Source organism: Silene latifolia, chromosome Y (genome assembly GCF_048544455.1).
Source record: "Silene latifolia isolate original U9 population chromosome Y, ASM4854445v1, whole genome shotgun sequence".
NCBI classification, from domain to species: Eukaryota; Viridiplantae; Streptophyta; class Magnoliopsida; order Caryophyllales; family Caryophyllaceae; genus Silene; species Silene latifolia.
The window spans coordinates 485,955,625-485,979,130 of record NC_133538.1 but is presented as its reverse complement, the minus strand read 5'-3'; the positions used below and the strand labels follow the sequence as shown (position 1 = coordinate 485,979,130).

At 39.0% G+C, this 23,506-nt stretch overlaps 1 non-coding gene across 1 annotated transcript; it reads right to left on the bottom strand.

Annotated features, from left to right (window-relative positions):
* Positions 1 to 834: 834 nt before the first annotated feature.
* Positions 835 to 941, bottom strand: LOC141637107 (small nucleolar RNA R71). The gene has a single exon (XR_012541669.1). It is a non-coding gene; the product is annotated as a small nucleolar RNA R71 (small nucleolar RNA).
* Between the last annotated feature and the right edge of the window lie 22,565 nt (positions 942 to 23,506).

Below are 23,506 nucleotides of genomic sequence, written 5' to 3'. Positions count from 1 at the left end.
TGGGATCCGACCTTTACTTACCTCTTTACTAATTGTAGAGTTGTTTGTGAAGCTATAAATTGTGTTTTGGTCTAGGTGCTCCTAACGACACGTTACCGAAAAGATTTAGTCCCGACCAAAAATGGCGCCGTTGCCGGGGACGGTGTTATCTTGATTTAGATTTTCTTATATTGTTATTAGTTGTGTCTTTCTTTGCCTTGGGGAAGTAAAACTCCTCAAGGTTTGTTCTAATTATTTTCGAGTTGTTTGATATTTTGCATGTCTAGAAGGTCACAAGGTGATTTGTTACCTTTTGATCGTGAAATTGAAAGAACTTTGACAACCAATAGAAGACTTGCTAGGAGAAATTTGAGAGGTATTAGTGAGGTTATAGATATTCAACCAACTATTGAGTTCATAAACCCTTTTGCAAGAGAAGGTAAGGAGAACCCAACACAAAACACAACACAAAATCAACCCATAATGCCTAAGTTTTCACCACATTCCGTCCCCACCCAGGAGAACCTACCCAATGGTACTCCCACACCACAACATTTGACCGGAAATTTCATTGCTAAATCCGCATTTATCCAATTAGTCGAAAGGAGCCAATTTGGGGGGATGCCTAGTGAAGACCCTCATTCTCATATGGAGACCTTTTGTGACTATTGTGATGCGATTTCTCAAACCGGTGTAACTCAAGACCAAATTCGATGGGTCTTATTTCCTTTTTCTCTAATTGGCACCGCGAAACAATGGTTGAAGGGCCTTGATAAGGCCACTCTCGGAATTGATTCTTGGAAGAAGTTGGCTCTAGCTTTCTACAAAAAATTCTACCCACCGGAAAAGTCTAACATGCTAAGAGCTCAAATTACGGGTTTTAAGCAAAGGGATGAAGAATCTTTGTATGAAGCTTGGGAGCGGTTCAAAGGAATTTGTCGCTCATGTCCTCACCATGGACTTAGCAAGTAGTTCTTGGTACAACAATTTTGGAACGGTCTATATGAAAATTCAAGGAACATTCTCAACATGGGATCAAATGGAATGTTCACCGAAGTTGATGACAATCAAACTTGTAACAAAATTGAGGAAATGGCGCTCCATAACTCACAATATAGTAGACCTTGCAAGGCTACTAGAGGACGAAAGCATGAAGTGGACTCCGTTACTCAATTGGGTGCTCAAATTAGTGCTCACATTGATACCATCAACTTGAAGTTTGAAAAAGCTATGGCTAGACTTGAAGAAGCCTCGAAATCACCAAAGCATCATGTTAATGCCATGACGGCATCTTCATCAATCCCAAGTGGGATATGTGAGAATTGTGGAACTTTGGGACATGACTCAAGTGAATGTAGGGGAACAAATGAACAAGTGAATGCTTTCCAAGCATACAAGAGTGGTACCCCTTATTCCAACTATTACAATGAAAACACCAAATTCCATCCAAATCTCTCATACAAAAGCCAAAATGTTCAAAACCCTCAAACAACATACACCCCACCTCCCATGAGAAACCAAAATCAAAGACCCTTTTACAACCAAAACCAAGGTTACCAAAATCAAAATCCATACAATCAACAAAATGACCAAGGTTTTGATGTTCAAAAAGCGGTCCTCCAAATGCAAAAGAATCAACAAGATTTTTTCACTCAAATGCAAAAAGATAGTCAAGCAAAGGAAACCACCATCAACAACATCCTAGCTCACACCAAAATGTTGGAAACCCAATTGACTCAACTAGCATCTTCAAGCTCACAAAGACAAAAGGGGCAATTACCACCTCAAAGTAATCCCCGAAGACATTAAACGGTTAGTGACATTCACTTGAGAAGTGGTACAAGGTATGAAGCACTGAAGAAGCAAGTTGAGGATGAAGTTGTGGAAGCTAGTGATAAGGAAGAAATTGTGCAAAACTCCAAAGATGGAGAATCATCAAAAGAAGAAATTTCAAAGAAAAATGAAGACAAGGTCAAGGAGAAGGAGCCCATTGTGATTAAACTTCCTTTTCCAAGTCGTCAAGCCAAGCCCAAATTTGATGACCAACTTGGAAAGTTTATGGAAATTGTGAAGAATTTGAAAGTCTCAATTCCTTTCACGGAATTAATCAATCACGTGCCGGCCTATGCGAAATACATGAAAGACATCCTCACAAAGAAGAAGTCGATCCGAAAGCTTGAGACTATCGCCTTCACTTAGGTGAGTAGTGCAATACTTCAAGGGAGTTCACCTCCAAAACTCAAGGATCCGGGAAGCTTCTCAATACCGTGTACCATTAGCGACACCACGATCAACAAAGCCTTATGTGATCTAGGGGCTAGTGTGAGTGTTAGGCCGTACTCGGTGAGTAAAAGGTTGGGGATGGGAGAGCTTAAATGCACCAATATCACACTCTAAATGGCCGATAGATCGACGAAGACACCATTAGGGATATGGGAAGATGTTCCCGTACGAATTGGGAAATTTTTCATCCCGGTGGACTTTGTCATTGTTAATATGGAAAAAGATTCCAACATTCCAATCATTCTAGGAAGACCTTTCTTACACACCGCGGGTGCGGTGATTGATGTGAAACATGGAGAGCTCACTCTAGAAGTGGGAGATGAGAGTATAACTTTTAATCTTGACAAAACCATGAGAGCTCCCCGTTTACATGAACCATGTTTTATGATCGATCATTATAGCCGGAAGGATGATAGGAAGAAGTCGGAACTCCAATGGAAGAAGAAAATTGAAGATGCTCCATTCAAAGAGCAAGTGAATTGTAACAAAGAGAGCTTGCAAAGCTCACCAAAGTCAAGCAATGAAGAAGATGGCCTCATTGGCCAAAACAAGATAATGGGAGAGTTGTCTCTATCAACTCAAGAGATCTTTAGAGATCAAGTAGATGAAGTTTGTGGTCTTTGGGACGATGAGTTTGAAGGGATTTTCAATCCCTACATTGGTAATGCTATCGATCAAGACCGACAACAAGGGCAAAGATCTATTGAAGAACTTTATCACGACAATGAACAAGCTTTTGATTACTTTTTCAAGGTGTTGAGCAACATCAACAACACCTTGGACATGCCCCCTTGACATCTCATCAAGAATGAGAGTTTGGTGGAGTCCTCCCTAAACCACCATTTGTAAATATTTCTAAATCCCTAACTCGCATTTTAATTCTTAATTTGCATTTTTGTCATTTTTGGATTTTTATGCCTTGATCAAGATAATTATCATTTTTGAGAGAAGTGAGGGACGGACTAATAATTTCAATTAATGTGTAGTGTTTTAGCTTAGTGTGGGGATAGCAATTGCCTAGGCTATTGATGCCTTAGTAGTGCCCCCACATTGAAGATCACGAGATTTTGAAGAATGAAAAATGACAAGGGATATGCAAGGTACACGGATAGAACTTAATCCGGGTAAATAGGGTAGAATCCGAGCGGTTTCAAGAGAATCCGCCCGTCTTTAGGCAATCCGGGCATATTGGGCAGAAACCGCCCGTCCTTCTGAGCTGAATTTTTGAAATTTTGTGACTGTTAACGAATCTGGGCGTCCTGTAATAGAATCTGCCCGTCTTCATAGAGACGCTCGTCCTGCAAGAGAAGACGCCCGTCTTTTGGCTGAGAAAAAACAAGAAAAATCCCTGGAAAGGAATCCGCCCGTCTTCTCTGAAAGACGCCCGTCTTCTCTGAAAGACGCCCGTCCCGTACTTTCAAATCCGTCCGTCTTTGCTGCAATCCGCCCATCTTTAGGCGAGAATTCCTGAAGCCCATCCAGACAGAATCCGGGCGTCCCGAAGGAAAGCCGCCCGTCTTCCCCCTGCATTTCAAATTTTTCGAGTTTATTATAAACCCCATCCCACATTCATTTCCTCATTCCTTCATTCAAAACACTACCCATAAACCCCATAACTCCAAAACCCTCATCCTCTCCATCACAAAAACAAGATTCCTCAACAACATTCACCAAAATCAAATCAAAACATCCTTTTAACAACAAATTAATCACTCCTCTTTCAACAAAAATCAAAACCAAGCACAAAATCTTCAACCTTTGAGTCGATTTTTGAATTCATAAAGGCAAAGCCTTTCATCTTTGAATCGATTTGGGTGCACTAGAAATTGAAGATTTTCACTCTTTTCTTGGTTTATTCATCAATGGTAAAGACAAAGGGAGCAACAAAAGCAACAAAGGGAAAGGCACCAAAGGCAAAGGCACTCTCATCAAGACAAAAGAGTCGTCAAGCAAAGAAAGCATTGGCTATTGTGGTAGCTAGCCCAAACTTGGAGGTGCAACAACAACGACCTCCCATGGAAGCAACAACATCTACTACTCCGGAAATTGCTCAACTTTCGAATTATCCGGAGGTAATTTTCATTTCCAAATCCCATATGGACACTTTTGCCAAGTTTGCTAGTAAATCATTTCTATCCACCAAGTTTATTTGTGAAGATGCCTTAGATAAGTTGGGTGTCCTTGAGCAAACTAGAGCCTTCTTTAAAGCCATGGGGTTAGAGAAATTGTTTACAACAAAAGAATTGACATACCCCTCCCTTAGCATAGAATTTTTGAGTTCTTTGAAAGTTAACAAGGTTGAGACTATGGAAACCATCGAGTTTCGCCTAGCTAATGTTAGTAAGCGCATCTCCTTTGAGGAAATGGGTAAAGCTTTGGGTCTTAGTGATTCACCGAGTTATTTCAAGAATGTTGGCAAATATGACCCCGACCCTCTTTGGGAGGCGATTTCCGGAAGGAAATTCGAGAACTTTCATGTTAGTCGCGCTCTATTAGTCCACCATCCGGGCATTAGAGTGTGGCACAAGGTTGTAGGGAACACCATCATTGCATGAAAAGACACCAACCATTTCACCAAACTCGATTTTGTTCTTCTTGAGTCGGCCTTGAACATTGGAAGGGAATTCACCAAGCCTTTCAACTCTCTAAGGCTTTTGGTGGATAGATGGATAAATGTTCATTGTGGGAAGCAAGGCACTACCGTTATTGTGAAAGGAGGTCTAGTCACTCTTTTGGCTAAATACTTTGATCCTAACTTCAACAAGGATAGCAAGTATGAGGCAAAGAAGGGTGGTCATCTCATTGATATTGATACTATGATAAACAAGTACAAGTGGGTTTCTCATAACCCTCTTGACACCAAGTATGGGTGGCTCACTAGTGAGGCTAGATCTTTTACTTTGCCTTCGAAGATTTGTCGTTTAAGTGTCCACCGGACCAACTATCTCCTTCCCCTTTCAAAAGAGGCCGAATACATTATCCGACAACAAAAAGGCAAAATTGAAATGCCCTCCTCTTCCATTGTCACACCACCCTATCCTTTCAAGTACCAAGAGTTCAAACCCGAAGGTGTTGAAGCAAGCAAAGATTATATGACTCTTCTTATGCAAGAGATGCACAAGCAAGCTTTCAAGGACCGGGAAGATGCTTACTTAGCCCAATATCCACCCCTCCTTCACTTAGCTAGGCAAGGACTACTTGACCCTTCATGTCCTTTGCCTAGTTGGGCGGATAGGGAAGTCTTTTTTCCGAGTGCATCTAAGGGTGAGTTTCCGGGTGATAATGAGGTTGTCGGTGATGAAGAGGTTGATGATAACATTGATGAAGAAGCTAGAGAAGAAGGAGAAGAGGATGATGAGCAAGGTGAACAACAAAGTGAAGAGGGAAGTTGTGATGAATCCACTTCTAGTGAGGAAGATGATGATAGTGATGATATGATGGAAGATTAGCAAGCTTTGGAGGCTCCTACCCTCTTGAGGTTTGTCTATTTCTCTCTTTGTTGTATTTTATTAATCTTGATCATTGTTGGAGTAGTCCTAGCACCATAAAGGACAAACACCTCGGCCCCATTGAGGTGTTCTCATTTTATTGTTCCCACCTTTAAAAATCCAAAATGACAAATTTAGTTTCATGCATTGCATCGTGTGTGCATGAACTACACCCAACCTTAGGACATTAGCAATAATGTCTAACTCGGTTTGGGGAAGTACATACATACACAACGGGAGGTAATCTAAATTATCCTCTCCGTCATAAACAAAAACCATGCATCATGTAGTGTAGATTAGTGTAGCTTGTATTTAGTGTAGAAATCATGCATCATGTTTGCATAATTTCCCGTCATTTTGGCCATTGAGGACAATGCCCATATTAGTGTGGGGATGGGGAATTCTAATCTAACTTTTATTCAAAAATCCAAAAAAATTGAAAATTTTCGAAAATCCAAAAAAAAAAAATTGAAAATTGAAAAACCAAAACCATGTTATTTTCCTTTGAAGTGTAGTCATGTATATATTATTGTATATATTGTGTTTGTTCTATCCTTGTTCACATTGATCGACTATGCCACATCCGAGACACGAGGATATTGAAGACTGCATGGTATGATCTTTCCAATCTCCTTTCTCCTCTTTATGTTAATGACTATGTGGCTTTTTTTTGATTGATGCGGTATAACAATGTGAACTTAGGACTTGCATTTAGTTTATATGTCATATTAGTTGGTAGAATCACTTGCATTAGGATGTATATAATAGTTGCATCATGGCATATAGTTGAATTTAGATGAAATATTTTGAAAAGTGCCTAATTGGGAACTTTGACAAGAGCAACTAAGCCATTACAAATACTTTTTCAACTTAAGACTTCGCCTACTAGAATGGTTGTAAAACACCCTAAATTGCGTCATACTAGTGTCTTTCGACCCATGACCCAAAGCCTAGTCAAGGGTTTGCATGTGAGTCACCTATCCAACCTCGTGATGCGATGTGGACTTGGTTAACTTGTCTAGGTGACCTTGATTGACCTTGTGGTACGGCAACCCAAAAATACTTTCTATCAATAAGTTTGAAGTGCTCATTTCAAGGAATTTGTATGTGGAAATGTTTTATTGCCAAGGAAACCTCAAATGTTATGAAATGTTGAAATATTGAGAATTTTAGTTGTTTTGATGGAGGCGTACCACTTCGATGTGCTTTGGAGAGGGATCCATTGAATTAGGCCCCCACACGGTTGTGAATTCAACCGCCCAGAGACATATTGACAGTCACCCCGAAAAGCTATTGTCTAGAGGTTAACCGGTTGCCTAATAAGCGATTGGCGAAAGCAAAGGACATTAGCACGGAAGGGACAAACCCCATCTCTAATTTTTGAAATGTGAAAGTTGAATGAGGTCAATTTTTGAATGATAGTCATATCCACCCTTGTTTATAACGATTTGAGCATTTCATTCCCAAAAAGCCTTTTTGTCAAGCCACTTTGTCGAGCTTGGGACGATCCATGACCTTTACTTTTGTAGAGAACTCGAGACTTGTCATGTCATATGCTACTAGCATCATGGGGATCATCATTCCATACCATCCGATCGCTCTTGACGATAGTATTTGGAAATTGAGGACCAAAGTTGTCTAGTTTAACACCATTTGGAGGTGATTTAGTGCCATCCTCTTAGCCTTAGTGATTTGTTGAACTAGTATTTGTGACGGAATATATGCTCTTAAATTTGTTCTCTTTTAGTTGACTCCGCCACTTGATGAGGAAGTGGCTATTCCTTTTGTAGATGCATCCATTATTTGATTTTGTGTGCTTAATGTTTGGATGTGTCGCCATTTTGGCAAGACCCACCTTGCCTTGCAAGAAGGCATCCTACCTCATGGTTGTCTTGTTGCGAGTTGAAGGGGTGGAGTGAGACCCGCTAATTGTCGCATGTCGGCTATGTTATTAGGTTAGTTTAAATAATGGTCTTAGTCTTTGTCACCTCTTTACTCGGGACGAGCAAAGGTTCGGTTTGGGGATATTTGATGTGACCATAATTAGCGCATATTTAGTCCCCGAATTAGCCTTGTTTCTATGCTTTTTAGTGCATATTTGGGTCATTTATTATCTTTAGTTCTTTGTTTTGCATATTCTTTGAGGTTTTGTGTCCTTGGTAGGAAAGAAGTGAAAACCTTGCATTTTCATGGCAAAATGAGACTAAATTGATTGAATCCAATGACCAAGCTCAAGGAGAGACAAGATTAGAAGGCCTTTGTACATATTATTGTAGTTGGGCAATGATGACGAAAGATCCTTGCATCCCCAAGGAAATCCCCAAGGATTTTATGAAGAAAAGGGAAGAAAAGAAGAAGAAACAAGGCTGAGAAGCAATCCGTGCGGATTGTCCTGAAGACGCCCGTCCCCAACACCATAATCCGTGCGTCTTCCATATAATATGCCCGGGCAGCAGCTACCAGAAGACGCCCGTCTTCTCCCAAAGACGCCCGGGCAGAGACTCACGAATCCGGCCGTCCCGAGCCTAAGACGCACGGATTCCAAGACAGCGCAAATTCGTTTCTTCAAGCTTCAAGAAAGATGCCCATCCTTCAGAAAATACCGGCGTTTCCTTAAGTAGGGACTTAATCGTCATTTAAGCCCTTAGTTAACCCTAATGCATCCACCTAATTTCCACTATAAATACCCCATTATTCTAATTAGAAGAGCATTTTCTTCTTATCAATTCTTAGAGTAGTTAATATCAATCAAATCTCTCTCTAGTTTTGTAATCACCAATTAATCAAGTTTTAATACAAGTTTTATTTCCTTAATCTCTCTTTTGTTCATCCTTTTTTTTGGGTAATTGAAGATTATTTGGGTTATTATTGGGAGATTGACAACCTCTCAATCAAGCATCAAGTACTTCTATTATTCTTTGCTTTATTATTGGAATCATTAGTAGGTATAATTCTCTTAATCCCTTTTTAATTATTGTTAATTACTTTTATTTGTTCATCATGTTTCACTTTGTTGGTATGATTGAGAACCTTGCTAGCATGTTCAACATGATAATGAGTGAGTAGTTCCATAGCTAGGGTTAATGGGTAACTAGGGGAAACCAACACGGGGAATGATTCATGCTTAAATTAATATGCTTTCATGGTTTATTTGCTTGCTTGTTTTAATCTCAACTCCTGCACATGTTATGTTTGATGAAATGCGAGCCTATGAATCCTTGCATTTTTTACCCATCACCTACCTTTTCAATGAGACTTGTAAGACATAAACCAACTCGAGTCTCATTAGACCATGCATGTTGTTGAGTAGGAAAGACTAAGTCGACTTGTAGGTGTTGTACAATCTAATCGATTCGGCTCCGGGACCCAAAATTTCCTAGGATTGTAAGATATAACCCAACTCAATCCATCACAACAATAATTGCTTGCTTATAATTTGAGAACATGTTTGTATGATCAATTCCCATGAATCCCCTATGACCCCATGAGACCCTAGTGCTTTTTATCAATTGTTTACAACCCTTTCAATTCATCTTGCTTATTTACTTTCATTGCTATTTAGTTTAGTGACCTTCTACATCAACCCAAATTGTGACACCCCTAAGACACCACTAGTCTCAATAGAAATCTCATTTCAATTCCCGTCCCTTGGGATACGACCTTTACTTGCCTCTTTACTAATTGTAGAGTTGTTTGTGAAGCTATAAATTGTGTTTTGGTCTAGGTGCTCCTAACGACAAGTTACCGAAAAGATTTAATCCCGACCACCTACCCTGGTCGATCGACCGGCTCACGTGAGAATACATTCGACTTAATTAATTTAATTGCTAAATTTGACGAATCGAGTGCACGCGACTTGTTGAATGCTTAGGAATTGACCGGCCCGATAAGATCGAAAGATAGCGGAGGGAGATAGACTACTAAATTAAGACGACTAAATTAATAAGATCGAGAGATAAGTTAATTTAGGCTTTTAAATTACTTTTCAAGACGAGAGTCAGTACTAGTGATATTAGGGACCCGTAGTTAGATCGAAAGATGCTACCTGTTAAGAATGGACTGAGAGGACTTCTTATTTTTCCCGTCTCACGTGGTTATCTCAGACTTACCTAGGATACAACCGCCGAAATTACAGTGAACCGACCATCTTAGCATCCTTTTAAAATTTGATTTCATCCAGTTTCTTTAAATCACTCATTTATTTACTTTAGTTATAGAATAATTCAAAACAAAACCCCCATACATTTGTTACTTTAGACGAAAATCAGACAGCTATTAATTGCATCGCCTCTTTGTGGTTCGAACCTGACTGCCGCTATCTATAGTAGTAGTTTGGAAATTATAAATTTATTTTTGGTACTCTACGACGGTATCAAATTTTGGCGCCGTTGCCGGGGAGGCAATTGTTTAATTTTTAGTTGTTTTATTTTAGTCTCTATCTTAGTTTAAGGGACATTTGTTCCTTAAAATTTTCTCATATTCTACTTGTAGTTTCCTCTTATGTGCAGGTCACAGGCTAGTGAATTGAGACCATTAGATCCTGAGATCGAAAGGACTTTGCGCGAGTTAAGACGATCATCTAGAGTATTGCCGACAGAGGAAGAGCTGAGTACTCTGTCCAGTTACTACGAGAACGAGCTATTTGAGGAGGATCCACCTTCATCTCCTGTATCCACTTCCTCAGCTAAGACCATTACATCTCCAGATATGGCTGAAGAAGCAAGTATAGCCAGTCACTCCGAGCCAAAAGCCGAGAATCTCTATAAGGGATTTGGGTTGCCACCCGGGACGAAAAGGAAATTCGAGCCAAAACCGTCTTATATTAACTTGGTTGAGAGAAACCAATTTGGGGGAGCTGCAAATGAAGATGCAGCTAAACATATGGAGACATTCATTGACTACTGCTGTTGCATACCCCCACCAGCAGGTGTGACCCAGGACCAGGTGAAGGAGACAATGTTCATATTCTTGCTTCGTGATGCTGCAAGGGAATGGTACCGAGATTTGGATCGAGCTGCTAACGGGATAACTGATTGGAATTCGCTGGCCCTAGCATTTTACAAGAAATATTTCTCTGCCTCAAAGACCAATGCGATTAGAGCTCATATCACGAGTTTTAAACAAGGTCCTGATGAAGATTTTAATGAGGCATGGGTCCGTTTCAAAAGACTAGTGCGAACCATGCCACACCATGGGTTTGAGAAATGGTTTCTGTGCAACCAATTCTACAATGGTCTTTATGACGATCAAAGAGCTATCCTAGATGCTGCAGCTAATGGGAGATTTTAAGAAAATAGCGGTGAGACAAAGGGGTGGAAAATCATTGATGACATTGCCATCCATAAAGCTGAGCACGGAAATTCTAGAGGAAATCAGAGAAGATCGGCCGAATCTCTGCTTGTGGCTCAAATTGCAATAGAAGCCCTTCCTGCGAGATTTGACAAGATAGATTTTGGGGGATCTCAAAAGGGAGGTATATATAAAGTTAATGCAGTTTCAGACGGTCCCTTTACATGCAAAAGATGCGGTGCAGAGGGGCATGTTTCGGAATTTTGTACCAGCTCGAATGAAATATGCGCTGCCTTTCAACATTATAGGCACACTGGTACTTACCCTGATCCCTCCAATGTCCACCCTAATTTGAGGTGGACTAACCAGAATGTCCTTAATCTGGGTCCGCAGCAGCAGCAACAGCAGAATTATATGCCCCCTCATAAGCAGCAGCAGTTTCAAAAGCCTTCCTATGTGCCTAAGCAGCAGCAATTTCAAAGTTCTGACATTTCTGAGTTCAAAAACAGGGTTCAAAATCTGTCGGGTTTGCTGCAAAAGGAGTCTCAAGCTAGAGAGACTTCTACAAAATTGTTGGAGAGTCAAATTGCCCAACTGGCAAGCAAAAGCGCAACTCGGGCTCCGGGGCAATTACCGTCGCAGCCGGATCAAAAAGAGACCCTAAATGCTATCACTTTGAGGAGTGGGTCTACCCTTGATGGGCCCGCTATGGTCGAAGATGTCACTGAAAAAAGACGAGGAGGAACCGAGCAAGAAAAAGGCCGTAGTGAATAGTAGCAAGAAAAAGACGATCAGCAGGTATATCAGTCGATCGACTGACATAACCGGTCGATCGACCAGTCCGCGAAACAGTACAGCTTCTGGTTATAGGGAAGTCAGTCGATCGACTGACCAACATGGTCGATCGACTGAGAATACTGCTGATCGTGAACCTTTTCGTCCTCCAATGCCAGATAACTTGAGGGACCACTGGTTTCGGGGTACGACAACTCCGAAATTATAGAGGCAAGATCCAAATGCTAATGGGTATGTTCCGGTTCCAAAGTATGACCCAATGACGATTAAAGGTTCATTCTTGAGACGGTCTGAAGAAGGTTCGAGCTACAACAAGGACAAGGTAGTGGATTTTCATCCTAAGTCCATTGATGCTGGTATTAGAGACCTAGAGGAGAGGTCTAAGTTGCTTCTTCCAGCCCTTTATCCAGTGAGATTAGTGCCGACAAAGGTGTTGGGAAATGTGTCCTCAACAATAGTGCGATCACATGATTTAAATATCATTATTAAATCTCATATTAAGAATACGTGAGGGATGATTCTTTATACAGTCAACTGACCGTCATTAATCGGTAATGATTGGCTAACTAGAGTTTGACATTATTATCGTGAGACGGTGGTGGTCAGTTGATCTCTTTAGGTCACACCTATAGGATGAGGCCCAAATAGATATTTAATTGATTGTATGTGATACAAATTAATTAATTCCTGAATTATGGGAGTGCAATTTTGCGTCTTATTTTAATGTGATTAAATAAGATTAAATTTAGTAATTAAGTGTTATATTACTAAATTAGTTGAGGTATTAATATAAGTTTTGAGGTAGAGGTAATTAGTTATTTAAAGTTACAAGAAGTTGTAATTTTAACTAAATTGTAATTATGGGACCCATTATATGTTGATATAATGGTAGTATACTACTCAAAAAGTGGAGTGTATATTATATTATTAAGTGTAATATTTAAGTGTTAAATGATTACATTAATAATTAAATAAGTAAGATTGTTAAACATAAGACTTATAAGCATTTGTGGGACAAATGACAATAGGCAAAAATGGACCAAATATAGACCAATATTTCGGCCAACATAAGAGCACATAAGATGCTCTTTTGTCTTATGTAGATGTTGGTTATTGTGTGAAAGAGACCTTACATACTAGCCTTTACATACTACATCTTACACCTAGGCTTCCTACACTCTACCTACACTAAACAATGGACTAAAAACAAAAGCACAAGATTCCCTACATCACTAGAGGCCACCGGTTTTGGCCTTGTATAAGAGAGCATTATTTGCTCAATTTTTCTAGTGTTGGTGCTTGTGTTGTTTTTCTCTCTATTTTTCCTCATAAGATATTGCAACAAACTCTCAACTATACTAATACTCTCCAATCTATTACTAGAGGTAGTAATACAAGAACATTAGTATTATTAAGGAAATATTTTTACTATATATCTAGTTAATATTAGTAGGAATTTTTGGGATTAATCTTGGGTGCAATTTATTGGAGTGGCTTCTAAACTTGGAGTCTTAGGAGGATCATCCATCATTATAAGCTCAAGAACAAGTGAAGGAAGGTGACCTTACTTGTGCCCTTAATTTCGAACCAACCAACAATGTAAGGAACATTGTTTTTTCTTATAAATCTTTCATTTTGTTATGCATGCATTAGATCTAAAGAACAAATAATTAAAAAGTTAATTAGTTCACTATTAGAGGAGTCTAATAATAGGTATATGAACCTAACAAATGGAACAGGTATCGTTTAACAAATTTGAAAATGTTATTCGTAGTTTAAATGTGCAAGTTCCTTTCCTTGAATTAGTTAATCAAGTGCCTGCTTACACGAAATTTATGAAGCAGCTTTTGTCTAAAAAGAAGTCACTTGATACTGTGCAATCTGTCGCACTAACTGAGGAGTCTTGTTCTTATTTGACTCATACTGCACCTCATAAGCTAGCAGACCCAGGTAGTTTTTCAGTCCCATGTAATATCGGCACCTTTTCTATTGAGAAGGCCTCATGTGATCTAGGAGCTAGTATTAGTGTTGTGCCTTTGAGTCTTGTAAGAAATTAAAATTGACTAGGTTTGTAGTTACTAACATGACAGTACAGATGGTTGATCGCTCTGCGGTCCAGCCTATAGGAGTCTCAGAGGATATTCCTGTGCAAATAGGAAAGTTCTTTTCCCATTTTACTTCGTTGTACTAGATATACCCGAGGATGCTCACATTCCTATCATTTTGGGTAGACCATTGCTTCACACTGCTGCTGCAGTTATAGATGTTGGCTCAGGGACATTGACCATTAAAGTAGGGAAACAGTCCATTATTTTTGCCCAGACAGCTAAGAAGAAAGATCCTATGTGGCCAGTCACTTATAACACGATTTCTGAGAAAAAATCTTATTTTGTGCTTTCTGATATGCCTGCCCCTATGCCTACTCCTGTTGTGACACCTCCGCCCCAGTTTAGGAGCAAATTGGAGGAAGATTCTTCTGTTTTAGATATTGTAGGAGCTGGTTTGGGGAAGGAAGAGCCGTTCGTTGCTCCAGCTGTGAAGGAGTCAATCGTTCAAAGAGGCGGTCAAGGATGTCTTAGCTATGGCACTGATGAGGAGCCTGATGAGGAGCCAGTCAAGGTGACGGAGTTCGATTTGGGTTTTGATGAGCCAGACGAGGTCATTGATTGGGAATATGTTAGAGACGTTGATCCGTTAAGTTCTGCGGATATTGGAATTGATAGGAGTGCAGCTGAGGAGATGTGCACTGTAAAGGCTACTTCTTGTAGTCAGAAGCCGAGCAAGTGGGCCATTCCGTGGCCATTTTTGATCAACTATTAGTTGATTGATAATTTTTAAACAACATTTTATTGCTTTTGTTAGACTTTTTTTTTGTTTTGGTTTGCGCGAGACTTCGCTTTAATAAGTTTGCTTAGGATTCTAAAGACTTTAGACTTTACATTTGGGTTTTGCGCAATTTTAGGCGCGTTATTATGTGCATTCGCAGGTTCATAGACCACATTAGCTCAATTTATTGAGCTAATTAGACGAAATCAGAAACTTACAACAGGTTTCTCAGTCGATCGACTGACTGCTACAGCTACAGGAGCTTTTGTTCATGTCATCCTGGTCGATCGACTGGATGCTATTGTCGATCGACCATGTTCGCTGTTGTACCTGTTTTCGATCATTCCCCTATTGTGTTTGGTCGATTTGCGGAGTTGAGGGAGTCTTTTCTCCACTTTATTCTCCGATTTATTTCTGTTTGCTTCAATTTTCTTATTTTGCACATAATTTTGCGTTTCGTAAACTGCTTTCTCGGAATTATGCGCGGTACTTTTGTTTCTTTTCAGGTACCTATGGTAGCACTGCTGGCTACAGAAACCTCCTAGCTCACGCTGATTTGGGGAGGTTTCATTTTGTTGCGCTTAAAGTCTTGTGAGTTTCCGAGTTCCTCTTCATGTCTAATTTAGTTAAGTTATCGCAAATTCCCGTTTCCCTTTTATTTCATTACATGATTTTGCACAATGGGGACATTGTGTGATTTGGTTTGGGGAAGGGTTTTGCGTTGCATTCACATGTTTTATTGCAATTCTGATTCACGTTTATTGCATTTCAGTTTGCATTTGTTAATTTATTTCCTATATATACAAAATTTCAAAAAAATTGAAAAATTTCAAAAATTCAAAAAATTGCACGTTTATTTTACATGTAGGCCGAGTCGGAACGGTAGTATTTCAATGATGATATTGCATTTTCAGCTGTTTTATGCCTAAGCCGTGCTTAATTGACATGTTATTAGTAGAATCATTTGCATAGTCTACGAGTTTTCGTTAAATTTCTTGCTGAACTTTAAACTTGATTTGGATTTATGGCAAACTACATTATATTCTGAGATTTAGAGCCTATAACTGGTGTCATTCATGACCGGTTTATCTAGAAATGTGAGTAGTTACTCCTTGTGAGACACGTTACATCAATATGCATAAATATGAACTTAATCTGCTTAATACTTGTATGCATTCGGTTCGTGGTTAGTTGATACATGTGGTAGAGGTCACCCCTTTATTCATTTTGCCCATAAGCTCCACACTGCCAAAAATAGCCTTTTTGTCCCGTTACTACATCCTACATTTAGCCTGCCCTTGTCAAGCTAGTAGTTTATGTTCTCGGGATTGTTATTTAGTTTTTGGTAGCCAATGCTCATTTTGAGATGATGTTGGGAAGGTGAAAAGGACAAGAAAAGGAAAAAAAAAAGTAAAAATGATTCGAAGAAAAAGAGACTCAGTCGGTCGACCGTCCCGCTTGGTCGATCGACTGCTTGCTGCAGTAGCAAAAGAAAGGAAAAAAAATCAAAATCGCATAATTCAAAGATCTTTTTTAAATGGCGATTTTTGCTCCCACGTATTATTTGTATCTTATGGGGAGTTGACTATTTATGGAATTTGTTAGTTTTATGCTTACTATTAGCACTGTTTCGATTGAAATCTTGAGCAAGAAGTTGGATGTTGTTATAATTTGGTTCCCTTAGTTACTAGCTTGGCTTTTAACTCTGTTTTTATCCAAATTTATCTTAGCCCTTTCTGCCCATACCTCACATATCCATATTTACCTCGGCATGTGTCATGGTCATTTGTTTGGTTGGAATGCATATGTACGGTTGTAGAGATTATTTTTATATTAGATTGCAGGCATGTTCTTATAGATCGTAGTTAGGTGAGAGTCTTTAAAAAATTACTTTTTTCTATCTTTACATATATTCACCTGTGCTTATGTGTGATATGAGCGACCCGTGAGAGTCCATGATGATAAGTCTCTATAGTTGACGGTTCAGCAGTTTTTGACGACTTTATAATTCGTTTGCATGATTTATTTTGCGAATTGATTGTTGATTTCTAGCATTAAACTGGTTTAGGCTTTACAGTTTGCATTTTGCTCTGAGATTGAAATAGTTCCATTAGGTCCTAGAATCGAGTCTAGTTCTTGCTTGGGGACAAGCAAGGGTTTGGTTTGGGTAAGTTTGATGTGTGTCCTAAATTTGTTGTTTTACACCCTATTTTACACGCATTTCAGAGCTCATTTGTGTAGTTTAAGCTACTATTTTACCTATTTCCGCCTACTTTTGTGTTTTTTGTATAATATTGCAGAAATGTGAAGAATTTAGCGGAAATCAAGCCGAATCCGTCCCCGAGTACTTGACATATTAGTTGACATGAAGTATTTACTTGGGAAGCGAACTTGGTGCGCGTATCGAGGCCTGAAAGACGAATTCACGAAGCTTTTGGAGCTGAGTACCTGTTGAAGTGGTCGATAGATCGGTGCCCTTGGTCGATAGACCAGCGTGCGACTTACATAAGCTACTGTTCAGCGTATCTCAGTCGATCGACCGACCCCATTGGTGGATCGACCAAACCGTTAATCTGACGGGAAATTAAAAGACGAGAGAGCCCAATGTAATTAGGTTTTAGAAAATAAGAATCACGTTATATTCCTATATAACGTAACCCTATCATCAAGTCTTTATTATCAGTTTTTAGGGAAAGAATTAGGGTTCTTTATCAAGTTTAGCATTTATTTTCATTCAATAAAAAATAGTTTTGCTCTTCTTTAATAAAAGTGTGTGCTTTGGGATTCTTCTTCCTGTTTTCATTCGGTAATTTACGCTCTTTAATTTCAGTTTGACTTTATTCGTTCATAGTTTAGAATTGCTAGTTAGATTTCCCATAGCCAAATTATCGTTTCATGTTAATTGTTTATTTAGTTAATTTAAGTATGAATTCGTTTGCTTTACTAGTTTATTTTATTGCTGTTATTACTTTCATCATGAGTAGCTAAACCCATCGTGCTAAGATGTAGGGGAACTGTAGTGTAGGCGGCGTAAATTGTTAGACCTGAGTCGCGTTATGGTCGATCGACCGCCTACCCTGGTCGATCGACCGGCTCACGTGAGAATACCTTCGACTTAATTAATTTAATTGCTAAATTTGACGAATCGAGTGCACGCGACTAGTTGAATGCTTAGGAATTGACCGACCCGATAAGATCGAAAGATAGGGGAGGGAGATAGACTACTAAATTAAGACGACAAAATTAATAAGATCGAGAGATAAGTTAATTTAGGCTTTTAAATCACTTTTCAGGATGAGAGTCAGTACTAGTGATATTAGGGACCCGTAGTTAGATCGAAAGATGTTACCTGTTAAGAATGGACCGAGAGGACTTCTTATTTTTCCCGTCTCACGTGGTTATCTCAGACTTACCTAGGATACAGCCCCCGAAATTACAGTGAATCGACCATCTTAGCATCCTTTTAAAATTTGATTTCATCCAGTTTTTTTAAATCACTCATTTATTTACTTTAGTTATAGAATAATTCAAAACAAAACCCCCATAAATTTGTTACTTTAGACTAAAATCAGACAGCTATTAATGGCATCGCCTCTCTGTGGTTCGACCCTGACTGCCGCTATCTATAGTAGTAGTTTGGGAATTATAAATTTATTTTTGGTACTCTACGACGGTATCAGCTGGCGAGCCTTTGTACGTAGTCTAATAGACTTTAAACGACCCGTACGGATAGTCGGCAGACTCTAAACTGTTCTCGACGACAGGTCTTGACTCGTACCCTCGAGTCGCCTTGGCGTCGCCCTTCCCGACGGCAGGTCCTTTGCCCGAATCCTTTTGAGCCGCCTCGACGTCGCCTGGGTCTCTAGGTTGTAATCTTCGATTGACCTGTGGGCTCTACTTTGACTTTCGCCCTGTCCAAGCCTCAGTCAAAGTGGGGGCTCTGTAGATACCCAGTATCTGCTGAGACTCCAACAAACACCCGATGATTTTCAGACTACAACATGCTTTGGAATCGCGGCGTTTGATCGACAGTTTGTGTACAACTTTACGTCGGAAAACTTAAAACGATTTCGAAAATAAAATATTTCAAAATATTTCAAAAATACCTGGAGTGTTCAATGTACGACGAAGGGCTCGCAATGACACTAACTAGAGTCAAAACCGACACCGGACCAAAAACTGACTCAAAAATTCAAATTCCGACTCCAATAACGAGTCAAACCGAGTCAACCACCTAAAACAAAACATTTCAAAACTTCTACCTTAAGTTTTCCCGGATTCATGTTGGTCAAGTACCAAACATTTGACTACAAAACCTAGGATAGAACAAATCATGATTGCGTTTGTTGTGAAAGTGACAACACAACTCGAAGAACCGGACGTGGCTCGCGCCTCTTTGAGCAGCCCAAGTGGCCACGTCGCTCAAAACTCACACAACCACTCATTCTCCTATAAATACCCCTCAAATGCCACCCATTTGAGACTTACGCGAGTGTCCGCCCCCTCTTTTCTCCCTTAAAATTCTCGACTCGGCTTCTTAATTCACAACCCGCGCGTATTTACAACCTACCGATCGTAAATACAAGCCTTACACATTGTTTGGTACACTCATCGTGCATTAAATCACTTGACCGACCACTTCGACCACTACACCATCACTTACATCAAAACACTCTTTTTACTTACCAAAACGGTTTTAAACCGAGTTTTTTCCGATCAAACGAGTTGTTACACTTACGTCGGTTACTCGCCATAACCAAACATGTAAGTATGAGGATGTAAAAATCCTCTTTTATTAAGATTTCATTTGTTTCATGACTTTAACATGCTAAAACGTGCATAACATGAACCAAAACTTGGAATATACCAGCCAAACCTGATTTTTGGTCCGAGGCAGAAGCCCCTTAGGTCGCCAGCTTACCCGTGCCTAAATGGGGTGTTCAGACCAGAGACCAACCGTGTTTGTTCTCGTCATTTCCCTTTAATTCATTTTCATATTTGTAATTGGTTTTTACCATTCCAAATACTTTCGAACCCTTTTTATTTTATTTTATTTCATTTGTTTTAACCATAAAGCATTCTTCACCCTTGGTTTCTCGTACCATGACGGTTAGATCCGTGTTTCGGTGATAATATTTGGTTAATGACATTTAAAAGGCATTTTAAAAACTTTTTTTTTTATTTCTTTACATTTTCAAACAAACATATTAGTCACCAACACAAAGTCATCCTTGGTTCTACATACCATGCCAGATTTTAACCCGGGTACGATGATGAGTATCGACTAATCACAATCAAATGGACTTAAAACAATTAGTCCATAATTATTTTCAAAACTATTCATGTCAAGTTTGTCATGTCGAACCCAACACCGAATATTATCCAAATAATGATGATTATTCAAGTCTAGTTCTTCAAATCAACAAATGCGGTCTAAACGACCCCTTCAAATCAAACCGGGTTCAAATACCCATTTTCAACACGTTTATAATGTCTTCTAAAAGGTCAGAACACGACACATAAACCGTGGGCTAACCCGCGCCTAAACAGGCCTTCCGTTTCTCATTTTCAAAACCAGAGGGAAGCCCCTTGTATCGCCGGCCGGCTCGCGCCTCATACAGTCGTCTGGTACAGGGTCTGTTCCCTTCCAGCATTAGTCTAGGACGATCCCGACTCCAGTTAGCCCGGATATAGGACGGATCAGATGACTATTCAAAATCATATTTGTAAAATGCCATACTAAGACAAATGGATCATGTTATGCACCCTAAACCTAATACGGTAAATGGATGTTTAATTTCCGTCTTGCATGCGAATTAATCATTAATCCAACTCGACATCTTATACTTGATAGTTGGATTAAATCAACCGACTTAGAAAGCTCTCACATGTTAGGTTTAAATTATTGAATGTGCGTTCATGTATTTAAACCGTTTTATCAACTTTTGCATTCAACCAACCAAGATCGATCAATAGAGGCCGCTAACGTGGGCAGGATGTTGGGGCTGGTGTCCTTTACAGTTAGTGCAAGGACTTATAAATCTCTAAAAGGATCAAAGGGCATACTTTTGGTATTAAAATCAGTTGATCCACGATTATCAGTAACGGTTGGCTTGCTAGATAAGTTTGACGTTATTGTCATACAGATGGCGGTGATCAACTGGTCCCTAAAAGTCACACCTATAGGATACGTTTGAGAGATGTGACGGTATGAAAATACAGTCATGTTGATGCCTAATATGACTAACCAGTTAGTCGGAGTTATTGACTAGTAATTAGTCAAACGCGATGTTGAGATAATTATTTAATACGGATTAAATAATAATGGCTAAGACGAATTAAGCAGTTAATTCGTAAATTGAATATAAACGATTTATATTTAATTAATGTATATTGAATTTAATTAATTATACAATATTGTCATTATCGGACATGTATTATTATATCGACTAATTCATGTTAATGAACGATGTTTTAATAACCGATAACCGATGACGATTTATAATTGAAAACCCGTCATATACATTTAGCATTTTTGAGTCGGACCACGAGTGACCATGAAGGAGAAAGTGGAAAGCCCACTTCCCCCTTGTGACCTCGGTTTGATTTAAACACAAAAGGAGAGAGCCTCTCTCCTTTTGACCTAAGGCTTTCATTATTCACAAAATTAGGTTTTGGAAAAATTTCCTCCAAAAACCTAGATCTCACATCGAAAAGAACTCACAAAACTCTCTCAATATTGCAAGGCAATTAGAGAGCATTTCTAGCACAAGGGGCATAGTCTTAGACGGTCTTGGGTGCAACGATTAGGAGGAAATCTACTTTGATTTCTGTTCTTTACGCCGCACTACAAAGGACCCGAGGTTGATTCTTAATCTTTATCGTTTTGTATTGTATTTCGTTTATGACCATAAATCGCATGTTAAATTTACGTTATAGTCCTATAATTTAAGGGTATTATACGGATATTACCCTACAAGTGGTATCAGAGCGAGGCCACGTAAATTTTTTCTATGTGATTTTCATAAAACGATTTGAATCGATAATTTTTTTTGCCTTGAATACCGTTCGGCCGAACTGATATGCTCACGGCTGTTTTCTGTTTTTTCTTTCTTGAAAACCGTGACATGCTGCTGTACACGGCTGTTTCTTTTTTTTCCCGTGTTTTCTCGTCTGTTTCTGTTGTAAACAGTCGGCCGAACTGTTCAGTCGATCGAGGACTGCAGTGTCTCGATCGATTGTTTTTGTTTTCGATTTGATTTTGCATATTGTTATTATAAACCCGCTGGAAAATAAAAAAAAAAAAAATCTTTTTTCGTGTTTTTCCTTCTTTTGGCCACGGCTGGAATTTTTTTTGGTCTAAATTTTTTCCTTTTTGGCCATAACATGTGCATAATACGGATTTTGTGCACTCGCTTGATAGTGAAACGGTTCACTCACGTACCATTTAGTTATTTTAAAGCGATTTAAAGTAACGGATTGTAATGAATTAAAATTAAGTTGATTAAAGCGGTTTGTCACATAATTTTAATCATTAAAGGTGGTTTGGATAAAATTTAACATAATTACGGAATTATGTCACGAATAAATTTTATTTTAGTTGATGCATTTTATTTATCGTTATTTTTGAATGTTTTGAATGCTTTTATTACGTATTTATTTATTTTACAAACGGTTGTAACTTAGTGTGGCCTTAGTAGAACGTGTTACCGTAATGATGGAACACGGTCTTGGTTGTATTTTGAGATCTCGTATCTCCGTTTTGGATTTTTCACTTGTAATTACAGTTTTTGTATTTAGAATGTAAATAGGTTTATATTTGTAATTTTTAAATTGTAATTTTTGAGAAGACCAAAGATGGAGATCGGATGCTCACTCCCGCTGCATGGACAAAGATGGAACATCAAGACAAGCTTTTCGGGTCCAACGGTGGATTCCAAAGTTGTATTATGTTCTTTTTACTAGGATAGGCCACACTAGGAATTTTATTTACGTATTGCATTCTTTTATTTATTTTCGTAACGATAATATGCATCATATTCCGCCTAAAAACCAAACCACCTAATATTTGCATGAAAACTGACTCATGTAGAGGTCACGCGTTAGTTTTCTATGACATTCTTATGTCACACGATCATTTTTAAGCCATCACCCAAATTAATTCATTCACGCAGTTGCTAGATTTTTCGTTCACATAAAATGAATTAAAACTAAGTTGATGGTATCTTCCTCGTATAAACCAAAATTGAGAATAGTCTTTAGAGGTCAAACTCCAATGAGTCCCTTCTTCGTCGGTAGGCATAATATGACCCCTTCTACGTCGGGTAAGTTGGAACTGATTGACCTATTTTATCTCAACACTATGGTCACTCGTACGATCCTGTGATTATGGTGGACTATAGATAGGATTTACGGAAATCTATCGACCAAGAGTTCTTACGGAAGAACTAACTAAACAGTTGGCTTATCAATTTACGGAAATTGAGTCTTGGAATCACTTGTATTATTCTTGAGGGAGATCAATTATGCAAGTGCAATGAGTCTACACGTTAAAATGAATTTTAAATAGACTTAAATCACCTCGATGAGTTGCTTATTTCGTTTTTGTTTTTCTTCCTTTTTCAGTGTAGAACACGATCATTTAAACTACTAATAACATAATGGCTGGCCGTGATGACGACCCAATGCCAAGTGTCACATTGGACCGTGAGTCCTGGCTTCGGATCTTCATGGATTAGATGAATCAGTCTACTCGACTGAAGAATGATGGATCAAACTTCACGGACTGGGAGGCGGCATTACGGAATGCTGCCATAGTTGACGGGAAGCTCAAATATCTGATTGAG